The sequence below is a fragment of the Arachis hypogaea genome, chromosome 13 (genome assembly GCF_003086295.3).
Source record: "Arachis hypogaea cultivar Tifrunner chromosome 13, arahy.Tifrunner.gnm2.J5K5, whole genome shotgun sequence".
Classification (NCBI taxonomy): domain Eukaryota; kingdom Viridiplantae; phylum Streptophyta; class Magnoliopsida; order Fabales; family Fabaceae; genus Arachis; species Arachis hypogaea.
In genome coordinates, this window is record NC_092048.1 from 125,158,066 (window position 1) to 125,172,054 (window position 13,989).

Genomic DNA, 13,989 nt, shown 5'->3' on the forward strand with positions numbered 1-13,989 from the left:
GAAAGGACTTTGAGGCGGCGTTTGCAACAAGCTAGACTAACTGTTTGTATCATGGACTCCATCAGGAAGATCCAAATCAGTTTATTTCTAATTTCCTGCAGATTTGTGATACTGTGAAGACCAATGGAGTGAATCCTGAGGTATACAAACTCATGCTCTTCCCATTTGCTGTGAGGGATAGAGCAAAGCCGTGGTTAGATTTTGTGTCGTTTTGTTTTTGTGAACTACTTATCCGACTTATGATGTCGGTTTGAACTTTGAATGTTTATTGCATGCTGCTTTTAGATTTTGATTCCAACTTTTTGACTTGCATTGGTTTGAACGAAATGACTTTGTAGATAGAACAATGTAGTAAATAAAGAAAAAGAATGCGCTTTATTTGTCATATGAAAAAGACTTTTCGAATTTGAAAGGCGTGGAGTGGTCGGCCTCGTTAAAACCTGTCCGAGTAAAACCCTCCTTAAGAGAAAACCCCGTGATCAGGAAAAAGAGTACCTAGCCGCTCCAACTTGTTTACAAAGAAAAATTAACTATAATAAAACTTCAACGATGAAATGTTTCAGGTGTTGGGTAGGGTCATCCCATCTAATGTTTTGAGGCAATAAGCCCCCTTTCCGATGACTTTGTAGACTTGAAAAGGGCCCTCCCAGGTAGCTGCTAATTTTCCATGACCTGCGGATTTTCGAACTTCTTCTATTTGTCTCCACACCAAATCTCCTTATTGTAGCGTCCTTGGTCGTACTTTTTGTTATATTGCTTTTGCATAGCTAACTGTATAGATTTCTGTCGAATTTCATCCAGGCATCGTTCTTCGTTTATTGTATCGAGTTCGGCTGATCTTGTCTCCATATTGGCGTCTTCATTAAAGTACTCGGTGCGGGTTGAACCTTGGCTGACTTCTATGGGAATCATACAATCTGTGCTATATACTAACTAAAATGGGGTTTCGTTAGTTGTGGATTGTGGTGTTGTGTTGTAGCTCCACAATATTTATGGTATTAGCTTGGCCCAACGTCCCTTACCATCTGTTAATTTTTTCTTTAAGGCCTGCAAGATGATCTTGTTAGGTACCTCTGCGAGTCCGTTACTTTGTGGGTGCTCCACAGAGGAAAAACAATGCTTAATGTGAAGGTCAGTTAAAAATGATGCAATTTTCTTATCAATGAACTAGCGACCATTATCGGAAATAATTTCTCTAAGCAAACCATATCTACATACGATTCATTTCCAAATAAATGTGCGTACCTTGTCCGAGGTTAATTTTGCAAGTGGTTGTGCTTCTATCCACTTAGTGAAGTAATCAATTGCTACTACTAAAAATTTTACTTGTCCTGGTGATACTGGGAATGGTCCAAGAATGTCCATCCCCATTTGTAAAAAGGCTAACTAATATCTGAAGTGTGCAGCAATTCGGCCGGACTATGATTGAGTGGTGCACATTTCTAGCATGCGTCGCACTTCTGCACCTTGTTCATACAATCTTTACGCAAGGTTGACCAATAGTACCCTGCTCGTAAAATTCTTGTGGCCAAGCTCTTACCTCCAGTGTGGTGGCCACAAGTGCTGTCATAAACCCTGGCAATGGCAACTTTTGCTTCTGATTGGCCGAAGCATTTCAGTAATGGTCGAGAGAACCTCCGTTGTACAGGTCATCTCCCATGATAGTGTAATGGCTTGCTTTGTGCACTACAAGAAAAAGCAATATTTGTAACAAAAAAAGGGGGTCGTTACAGTATATCTCGTTACAAAAAGTTTTTGTAACAAAAAATGAAATTGTTACAATTCAAAGTAATATTTTGTAACAAATTTTTTTAATACAAAAACCAAAATTTGTTACGAAAGTAGCAACACTTTTTTACCTTTAAAATATTTTTCGTAACAATTTAGATTTTTGTGTCATAATATTTTGTTACAAAATACTACTTACTTTTGTAATATTTTTATTCTTTTAGTTACAAAAGTAGAAAGTTGCTTTTAAAATATTTAATTAAATAATTGATAATTAAATTATCAATTAATTTTCTAAACATGCTAACTCGACATTTAGATAATATATAGTCATATAGATAATTAAAATATCTTACATGTCATTTAGATTCTTTTACAATAAAATAAGTTCTACAAATTCAACTAAACACAACTTTTTCCTAACATAAAATTGTATCATATTGAATTTATAATTCTTGACTCTTCTAGCATATTTCGGTCAATATAAAGTCTATATGTTGGCATTAATTTTGTATCCCTGCAAATATGAACAATGAAAATCAAAATTAAAAAACAACACATAACATTATCGTCATCAGAGTAAAAATTAAGTTAGAACTTACAAGTTAAAATTAACTAATTCTTTAAGAATCTATTCTCAAAGTTCAAAACTAGCCAATCAATGATGCAAATTATCAAGAATTGACAATTCAAGTGCATGTTCTACACATTTCAATAAAAAATTAAGAAATTACGAATATCAGTGTTCCTTAAACTATGACAAAAGGGCTCCATCACAGCCACAAAAGCTACCAATATTCCTAGTGGTGCTTCCTTTAAAATAAACCATCGAGACCTATTTTTCATCACAAAAGAACCTTGTCATACAATGAGGAACCTCAAAAGGCCAAAGCAACAAACGAGAAAACAGGAGCATCATTGAATTACTAGCAGGGTTCCTAGTAATACAAAATAGTGACAACACAGCAAAAAATTATAGCATACAAGCCAAAAAATATTCATACAAGGTTCATGACAAAAGTTTGTGTAACCAAATGAGATATATATCTATAGAGACACATACACATAAAGCAATGAACGATACACTTCTCTTGCACATATTTAGGTGTGCCTGAGAAATTTTGGCCAGGTTAAAAAGGAATGAATGAGTCACTTCTCATACATCCATTTAGGTTAAAAAAATAATAACTAAATAATTTCAGTTCAATGTTGACTAATATATAGCAATGAGAAAATCTACCTGCTCATTTGCAGGAACAAATATCCACTCCGGCTAACTATCACCACAAAGTTTCTCACAATGATTCCATACCTTCAATGAAACCAATGATCCCTCATTATGCGTTCCCATGCTGCCATCCTCTGTGCTTGTAACAGAAACAGGAAAAGAACAGCATCTAGTATATTTCGTGAGCAAGGTACTACAGAATGCCAAAACGAGGTACCCAACAATAGAAAAGTTGGCATTCGGCTTAATCATAACAGCTCGGCGCCTTCGGTACTATTTCCAAACACACCAGATAATAGTTCGTACTAGTCAACCGTTACGTCAAATATTGGCAAAACCAGATCTAGCACGACGACTCACAAAGTGGTCAATAGAACTTTTGGAATTTGATATCTGCTATATCAATCACGAGGATCCCCAAAGCACAAGCATTGGCTGATTTTATTTCAGAATTCACCACTATAGAAACTAGAAAGTACAATCACCGAATGGGAGCTGCATGTAGATGGTGCATCAAACGAAAGTAGATACGGAGCCAGAATCTTACTAAACGATAACGTCGGTGTGCATGATAAGGAGTTAATAAAATTTCTCTTTTAAACGACCAATAATCAGGCCAAATACGAAGCACTACTAGCCGGGCTAAGACTAGCATGAAAAGTCGAAATAAAAAACCTAAAGGTATATCGTGTCTCTCTCCTTGTGGTGCAACAAGTAACTGGTCATTTTCAAGTACGAGATCAACTCTTAGAAAAATATTTAAATTCAGTAAAAGATATGATATAACATTTTCAAAATTTTGAAATATCACATATGCCTAGAGAGCAAAACTATAGAGCCGATATTTTATCTAAATTAGCTACTTCTAGAATAACCGACTCAACAGATTTAATGTCACATCTTACACTAACAAAACCAAGCTTAGATGCCAAGTCTGTTTTAAGTATGTCATAGGAAGAAGACTAGCGAAATCCATACATTCAGTATTTAAGAACTGGAGAAATATCAAACAATGAACAACCGAGGTCATTCAAACACCACTACAAGAAAATGAAACATTTGTAACAAAAACTTTGTAACAAATTTAAAATTGTTACAAAAAATTACTTTTTTTGTAACAAAAATTAGTAATTGTTACATAATAATAATGTTTTGTAACAACAATATAATTTGTTACAAAATATTTTATTATTTTGTAACGACTTATTTTTTTTGTTACAAATTATATTAGCTTTTGTAACGAATCGGTATTTTGTTGCAAAATTTTATAATATTTTGTAACAAAAGATGAAGTTGTTGCAAAAGTTTAAAATATTTTGTAACAAAATATCCATTTGTTTCAAAAACTCTAATTATTTTGTAACAAAAAATTAATTTGTCACAAAATTCAATATTGTTTGTACAAGTTATTTGTTTGTCACAAAATATAAGAATTATTGTCGCAAAGCATCTGTTTGGCTGATTTTTATATTAATCAAGATTCTTATGTAATTTTATTATAATTTAATATTTTTCATGATAGAGATTAAAATTCAGTAATAGAAGAATTATATAGTTTAATTTAAGTAATTTCTATTATGAATAAATTATGATTTATTTTATTAATTTGAATTATTTATTGTTAGAAATTAATCTAAAGTAATTAAATTAGTTTTATGAATATTTAGAGTTAAATTAATTAATATTTTTATAAATTTTATTATAATTGGTTATTTTATATTTTTATTTTATAATTTAAATTAAAAATAATTAATTAAACTTAATAATATGTTGATAAATAATATTCTTAAATATTTTTTATAAAATATATTTAATTTTAAAATTACTCTACCTTCTAATTTTATCAAAATATATATTCATATTTATCCTTATTCTTTTATAAAATCTTTAATTTCTAACCCTAAATTCGAAAATCTTCAAATTAAACCAAAAAAACCCCTAATTTTCCCTACCCCTAACCCAGCCCCTTCAGCCCTACAAACCCTCCCCCTTAGACGTAACACACACTTCACAACAAACACACCCACGCAAAGATCAATGAGGGAGGAGAAGAGAAGAGCGCCGCTAGCTTGTTGCCGCCGCGCCCAGCCCGTTCCGCCGCCGCCGAACTGTCAAGCCCAGAGGAGAGAGTCGTTGCTTTGCTGTCGAGAAGAGAGAGCTCGCGCAGAGAGGGAGAACTCGCGAAGGAGGGGTTGCTGCCCAGAGTCGCCGCCGTTCGTGCCTTGCCATCGGCGTTCTGCCTTCCATCAAGCTCGAACCATGACTGTTCGTGGAACTTGCCACCATTGCCGTTGAAGCCACTGCTGCTGCCGTCACACGCGATGCCACTGAAGTTCCCCCTTACCGCCGTCGACGCCGATCTGAGCAGAGGAGAAGAGGAAGAACGACGGGAAAGCAAGGGAGTCATCCCCATCACCACCGTCGAGCCACACTAACCGGCAACGAAGCTTATGTTGCCGTCGTTTGTAGAAAGGAAGGGAGTCATCCGCAACCGACGCTGCTGCCTCACCACCATTTCTTCCTATCCCCTTTCCCCTGTTCTGCTTCTACATTCCCCGGTCATTTACTACATTTTTCTTTCAATTCTGTTAATTTTGCTTAGTTAGACTTAGTTAGATATGCATGTTGTAGTGGATTCTAGGTTGTTAGGTAGGCTGAACATAGTTTGTAGAAGAATTAGGTCTAGAAAAGTTTTGCTTTTTTGAATGTGTTTGGAATAAATTTTTGTGAATTGTTTGTTGAATGATCATGCATGTTGTTTGATGCACTAGTTATCTATAACTTACTTTTAAATGTGATTGTTGTTGCTCATGAAACTATCTCTTTCCGATAAAAGAAAAATCTTATTTAAGAGAGATAAGGGAATACAAGAAATTATAGGATAAGGGATCCTCCTAAATAGAAAAAGAAAAGTAAAATAAATAAATGTAAATGAGTGAGCATCATCAAATATCATTGGAGCAGAGCTTGTTAACAATCGATGTGCTTATGTGTGAATCAGAAAAGAAAAGAAAAAACACTGTGCTTATGTGTCAAAGCCTTATGCAGTAGTTTCAACCTAAGTCAAATTGTACCTATATGGTGGGATTATGCATTGTTTTGCTTTTCATGGCATGGCCAACCATTAATTTATGACCATGTATTTGTTTGATAGGATTTAGTGATGAAACTCCGCGGGACTACCACTGCAATTTGGGTCCAGATGGTAGGCGTAGGGATGTTGATGAAAGGGCTGAGCTATGTAGAGGAACAGTCGAGTTTGTTGCTACTAAAGAATTTATGGTTAGTTTCTTTTTAAACTATACAAGTTTTTTCAAGATTAGGTTCAATAACATCTGAAAATATTCCAACAAAGGACTGTGCTAGTTATAAGAAAATCTTGATAATTATGAATTATGATGGTAACAAAAAGCTGCTTAGCAATTCTGATAGTTTTTAAACAAGTTTGATGGAATATTACTTGGTTTAAATATCAGATCACATATCTAATTCAAAATATTGAGACAATTTGATGTTTAAGTGTACGGTACTATGGTTTGTTGGTGCTATTTCTACCTGATTTTATAATTGCTTGTTTTTGCACATTGAACGAAGTTTCTATTTTCTTTTGTAACACTGGATTGATAAAGTATGCATATGATGAATTATATGATTGAGTCAGTTGTTTTATGGCTCTAAGCTGAAATACAACGTAAGAAGTTTATGCTTCAGGCTGGAATAAATGTTTCTATAATTGCTACTTATTTCATATCCAGAGATGCTTCGAATGCCATTAGTTGAACTGTGTTTGCAAATTAAGTTACTGTCTCTTGGTCATATTCTGTTGCAGCATTGAAGCAGCTTGTGTTGCGCATCCTACTACTGATGTGTGCATCAATTTTGCATCATTGAGAAGGTAAGTAGTGTTGTGTGGTTTTGAAATTTCAACATATAAAGTAGTATTGTGTCATTATGTCATTCTGATTTAGGTAGTTAGGGTTTATCATTGGTTGATTTAGGATTTAAGCTTTATATTCATTGCTGTCGGTGCTTTATATTCTTCGTCCCTTCTAGCGTTGCTGGTGGTCCATTGTTCCTCTGCTAGTACATGTGAATGGTGCTCTCCTAGTCCATCTCGGTTCTTCTCCGTCTGTCGTGGTGCGTCGTTGCTCTGCTTGGCAGTAATCTGTTTGATGGTTGCCTCCTCCTTTGTGCTTGTGGTCACTGAAGGTAAAGCTTGATGCTTGTGCTTTTGTTTGATGCTGCTCACTGATTTTAAAGATTCTGCTCATTATTTAGTCTGCCTTGTATGCTTTCTCTATGGATTGGTCTTAAATTTGTAATTTTTTCATGTTGGTAGTTTTTTTTTTCTGGTTTTGACCCTTTTGGACTTGTGTTTTTCTATGCTGACAAGGAAGGTAGTTTTTGGAATTTAAGAAAAAAAATGGGCTGACTATGTTAGGGGAAATTGAAAGGTATAAGAAAAGAGGCTTACCTTGCTGTGGTTTTTGTAGTATAGGTGGTGAACCGAGAAGATTTTTGAATTCGGCAAAAGTTTTTTCGCATTCGTCTGTCCAAACAAACTTCTCGGCTTTCCTGAGGGTGTTGAAGAAATGATATGATTTGGCAGCTGCTGCGGGTAGGAATTGTGACAGGGCGGCCAGGCGACCTGTGAGTTGCTATACCTCCTTGATTGACCGAGGTGATTGCATCTGAATCACAACCTAACATTTGTCAGGGTTGGCTTCTATTCCCCTGTGTGTCAACAAAAATCCGAGAAACTTGCCTCCATGCACTCCGAATGCACACTATTCCAAGTTTAACCTCATGTTATATTGTCGAAGTTGCTGGAATACCTCGTTAAGGTCGGTCTTATGTTGTTCTTCTGAGCTTGATTTTGCCACCATGTCATCAACATATATTTCAATGTTTCAGCCAATCTGATCCTTGAAAACCTTGTCAATCAATCGCTGGTAAGTGGCCCCTACATTTTTCAGCCCAAAAGGAATGACCTTATAACAGAAATTTTATTGATCTGTTATGAATGTTGTTTGGTCCTCATCATTGGAATAAGCATCCATGAAACCAAGTACTTGAAACACTGAAGTATCATCTACAAATCTATCAATGTTTGGAAGTGGGTAGGAATCTTTCAGGCATGCTTTGTTCAAGTCCGAAAAATCTACTCACATACGCCATTTTTCCGAGCTCTTCTTAACCATTACCACATTTGCAAACCAAGATAAAAATCTAAGTTTTCGGATGAAGCCTACATAGAGCAATTTCTGTGTTTCTGCTATTGTTGCGTTTCTTCTTTCTGTGTCCAAGTTTTTTTTCTGTCGTATAGGGTGGACATTGGGATTGACTGCTAGCTTATGACATATAAAGTTTGGATTAATTCCTGACATGTCGGCAAGTGTCCATGCAAAAAGGTCGGAATTGGATTTCAATAGTTTGATGAGTTGTTGTTTTATTTCTACAGAAAAAAAGAGAATCGGTGTTAGTAAATTGGTCGGTGATAAACAACTATTTTATGGTTTATCTTGTGCTCAATTGAGTGGATTTTATCAATCTTTCATACACTTATTCATATAAATTGCATGGTTTTACATTTTCCTTCTTGATTTTGTGCTATGATTGAAAACATGTTTCTTTGGTCTTAAATTTTCCTATGTTTAAATCCTCTCTTATTACCATTCGATGCCGTGATATGTGCGTTAAGTGATTTCAGAGATTACATGGCAGGAATGACTTAGAGGATGGAAAAGAAGCATGCAAAAGTGGAAGGAATACAAGAAACTGAAAGAACTACTAAAGATGTCCAGCCTGACCTCCTGCTACTAAATCGACCATAACTTGAGCTACAAAAATCCAAATGACACGGTTCTAGTTGCGTTGGAAAGCTAACATCTGGGGCTTCACAATGATATATAATTTGCCATAGATGCCCCGAAGCTAGGTGACACGAACGTGTGGATCACGCGAACATGTGACCTGGTAAAAACCCAATCCACGCTAACGCGTGGATGACGCTTCCGCGTCACTTTACAGCGAGGGCGATTTCTGAGCTGTTTTTGACCCAGTTTTCAGCCCAGAAAACACATATTAGAGGCTATAAAGTGGGAGAATCTATCCATTCATACAACAACATATACAACATTCATAATTCATAATTTTAGGTTTAAATGTAGCTTTTAGAGAGAGAGGCTCTCTCCTCTCTCTTAGGATTTAGGATTAGGATTAGGATTTAGGATTTCTATTATGATTAGGCTACTTCTCTTCAATCATAGGTTCAATGTTCTTTAATTTAATTTCTCTTCTACTTTTATTTACTTTATCACTCAGTTTATTTACTTTCCCAATTTGATTTATGAACTTTCCTATGTTAGAATTGATATCTTTATTTAATATAATTTGAAGTATTTTAGATTTATGATTGTTTTATTCTATTTTTGATGCTTTTAATTTAATTTATGATTTATTTTCTCCTTTTGGTTTTGGTTAAGTAATTGGTAACACTTGAGTTATCAGACTCAACAGTTGATTAAAAATTGGGATTGCTGATTGATTTGGATCTCTCTAAGCTAGTCTCTCCATAGGAGTTGACTAAGACTTGAGGATCAAATTAATTAGTCCACTTGACTTTTCTTTATTTAGTAAGGGTTAACTAAGTGGGAGCAATAATAATTCTTATCACACCTGATAAGGATAACTAGGATAGGATTTTCAGTTCTCATACCTTGCCAAGAGTTTTCTTTATAATCATTAATTTATTTTTCTTGCCATTTAAATTACTTGTTCCCTATTTCAAAAACCAAAAAATATACAATTTCATAACCAATAATAAATCATACCCCCCTGCAATTCCTTGAGAAGAAGACCCGAGGTTTAAATACTTCGGTTATAAATTTTATTGGGTTTTGTTACTTGTGACAACCAAACTTTTGTACGAAAGGATTCTTGTTGGTTTAGGAACTATACTTACAACGTGATTATTTTCATAAAATTCTTTACCAGCAGAAATCAGTTCGTCAAAAATGGCGCCATTGCCGGGGAATTGCAAACGTGTGCCTTATTATTGGTTATTGTAAATATTTTATTTTGCTTGTTTATTTGTTTTTATTTATTTTTGTTTTTAATTTTTATTAGCTACTATGAGTTCTCACCCCCGTTGCTTTGAGTTTGGTTCTAATGTTGTTAAAAAGAATGGAAGCTATAACAGGAACATGCATCAAGGTCAAAACAATCAAAGATGGAAAGAGCCACGAGGATCTGATCAACCCTTTCTGCAACAACACTTTCCAAGATACCATGGACAACGACCATCCTACAATGCATGCCAAGACAATAGTTATGGTGGACCCCTCCGTGACAAACCACCTCCACCAGGTTACTATGGTCAAGAGCCATTCCGAGGAGCGTACCAAGATGATAGATATGGTGGACCCCCTTGTAGTTACCCACAAGCCCCACCATATGCTTATGAACCACCTCCCCAACATACCTTTGAACCACCATACTCACAAGCCCCTTTACACCATTCACCTCCATATGATCCTAACCCTTATTCACCCCAATTCCAACCCAATTACCCCCAAGGACCACCACTTCCATATGCACCATGTCTATATCCATCGACCCAAGAATCACAGGCTCGCCTCAAGGAAACAGTAGATCAATTTCATGCAACCCTTCATCAACTGGAGCAAGCGATAAATTGATTACCTTCCAGACGTTCGGACACTCAAGGAAACCCCATGGCTTCATGTGGAAAATCTAATGAAGAACGCAGCATGAAGGAGACACTAGAAACTCCGGTGGACAGTAAGGAGCATGACTTTGTATTGGAACAATTGGAGGAAGCTGTAATCGTTAAAGAGGAAGAAGTGGTCGAAGATTTAGGAGATGCGGAACGTCCATGGAAAAGCCCAGTCATAGAACCCCCTTCTAAGGAGTTTGATATTGAGGAGGGTGTACAACCTCCAAAGCATATCACGGTTGAAGACTTTGAACGGGATGATCAAGAGATGGATTCAATCATTGAGGAATTCTTATCTATATTTGAATTCTCTCCCATTGGACTTGACATGGAGATTAAAGAAGAAGAAGCACAACCTCCCATGTCCTTGATGAACAATGAAGAAGAGATCGAATTGGAAGAAAGCTACCAAGAGGAAGAGGTTGATATTGAAGAAACTTGCAAAGAGGTGGAAGTTGTCAAAGAAGTGCTCAAGGGAATGGAGCTGGAAATCACATTGCCAAAGTTATTGGAGACCTCTCCCCCAAAGCCATCACCATCCATCCCTTCATTCAAGTGGGTAAATCTCTCATCTCTAAGCTTAATTAGCCCACTTGAATATGCTTTGCTTGAGACGGATGGGCAACTTAGAGCTCTTTGTGGCTATAAGACTAAGATGGAGATGGTTAGTGGCTGGCAACACAATCCTAGGTTCATTGTGGTAGGAAGCTCACGACTGAATTATCATGGTTGGAAGAATACTAAATTGTATGGGTCTAGGATGCTGTTTGGATGTCTCAGTGAGAATTTAAATTGCGTGCCACCCGGATGGAATCATGATGATCAACAAGAAGACGGGTGTAAAAGCAAAGTCTGGGACCCCGGAATTCAGTCTAGCAATCTACACTCTTGGGGCCTTGTCACTTGTTTTCACTTGCTTGAAGGATTTATGCGTCTAATTTAGGACCCCGGAGGTTACTGGAAGTACAAACATTGGTGGAGATTTCTAGACGAGTTCAAGCACAAGCCACCATGACAGGAGACTCACCAAATGTCCAATTTAAGGACTTTAACTAAAAGTGCTAGGTGGGAGACAACCCACCATGGTATATTCTTTCCTTTTTGTTCTTAGTTTTATTTTATTTTATCTTTCATTCGTGTTCATTCATAATTTCAGCATAGTCATCTGCATATAGTTTGCATGTGCATTTGCATTTTGCATTAAAAAAAAAAAGCACGCGACGCGTCCACATCATGGTGCATTAAGAACTAGGAAGAAACGAAGCAGAGAGTCACGCGAAAGTGTGGCTGGAGGCGTGCGTCAGGCACAAATATGCCCACGCGACCGCGTCACTGACGCGCTCACGTCGTTTACGAAATAGCCTTCCCACGCGTGTGCGTCACCCACGCGAACGCGTGGCCCTGCAAAAATCGACGTAAAGAGGTGTATGGCAGCAAGTTATGGTGGAGTAGGGCTGGAATGATGCTGGAAGCACAAGCTCTACCACGCGACCGCGTACCCCACGCGGCCGCGTCGTTTTCAAAATTTGGCATCCACGCGAACGCGTCACCCAAAAATTTGGCAATGAGAGTATGAACCAGAGAGTTGTGCGTATGCGAGGCTGCACTCGCGCCAATAGCATAAATCAGGTCACGCAAACGTGTCACCCACGCGTCCGTGTCATCTGAAAATAGCGCCAACCACGCGATCGCATGCACCACGCGTCCACGTCACATGCGACGCACAGCTTATCCAGATCAGCGCCTGATATCTTATCTTTTCTTTCTTCCTCCTTTCTTACTTTCTTCTTCTTCATCCCTTTAACTTTTCATCTTTCTTCTTTTCCATTCTATTTTACTTAATTTATTTGCATACTTTCATTCATTGTATTTTAATTTTGTGCATATTTTTATTTTCTTTTCTAAATTTATTATTTTTCCATTGGTGTTAAATTTTCTTTTTCAACTGTTGTATCTTTTCTGGTATTCTTTTGGTGCTTCATGACTTGTTTTATTCTGATTGGGTATTACTATTCATAAGTCAATGCTATTCTTTTATGATACTGGTATTCCTTTTGCATTGACATGCACTCACACTGTCTTGCATTACCCACACTCTCTTCCCCTTTGTTGCAATTTTTGCACTATTGATATGCCGTTTGCTTCTACTGTCTTCTCTCTTGCATGTTGTAACTTCCATGTAATTGAGACTCTCATTATTTGGCATTAACCCAACCATATTTTATTTGTTTCCTATCTTTGTTCTTGGGTTACTTTTCTTCTTTTTCCTCTTCTTTCAGGATGGCCACCAAGAAGAAAAACAGAAAATGTTTCAATGGGGCAACAAACAAGTCCATCTGCACAATCTTTGGAGAAAAGCATCAGTATAACAACCCATCCACTTGTACATCTCAGCATGCACCGAGGACGGTGCAATCTTTAAGTGTGGGGAGGTCGATACCGATCTCCGTAGGTTAGTACCTTCCTATCTCAACACCAATATTTTATTTTCCTTGTTAGTTGTTACACTTGCATGTTTAATTGCATATTTGTTTGATTTTGTGCATATTTTACCACCACTTGGTTAAAGTAATATTTTCTTTTCCAAGAAACTTTTTATAGCATTTCACTAATTTGAATAAAATTTTTTTGTTAAACTTGTTTGAAGAAATATTATACTGAAACATGGTTTAGAGCTCGAACACACAAAACCTGTGAGATTTTTGAGCTTATTTGGATTGGTTGCATTTTATCAACCAATATTTTTTGTGTGTGTGTGTTTTTCTCTCTAAAATTGTAATCTTTGTCTTGCTTGATTCTATATTTCCATTATTTGATATATACATGCACTTATATGATTGAGGCCTTGTTTCACTAAGCTTACATACCCATATGGCCTTAACCGTTCATTATTCTTTGCAAACCAATTTGAGCCTATTTTACCCCTTTTATTCTTTACTTTAGCACATCATTAACTCTAAGTGGAAAATAATAATGTCCTTAATTTGAATCCTTGGTTAGCTTAGACTAGTGAGAGTGCTCATGAATTAAGTGTAGGAAAAGTGGGTTTGGAAACGTTCGGTTTAAGAATTGGGTGTTATATAACTTTATGAAAATGTGAAAGAAATGTTTAGGACATATTCATGCATTCAATAATTTAATCATATGCATTGAGAAAAATAAAAGAAAAAAAAGGCATATATAAAAAAAGAAAAGAAAAAAAAATAAAGGAGAAAAAGAAAAAAAAAAGAGCAAATAATAAAAGGGGACAAAATGCCCCAAAGTAAATGGTGATAGCAATGCATATGTACTGTAC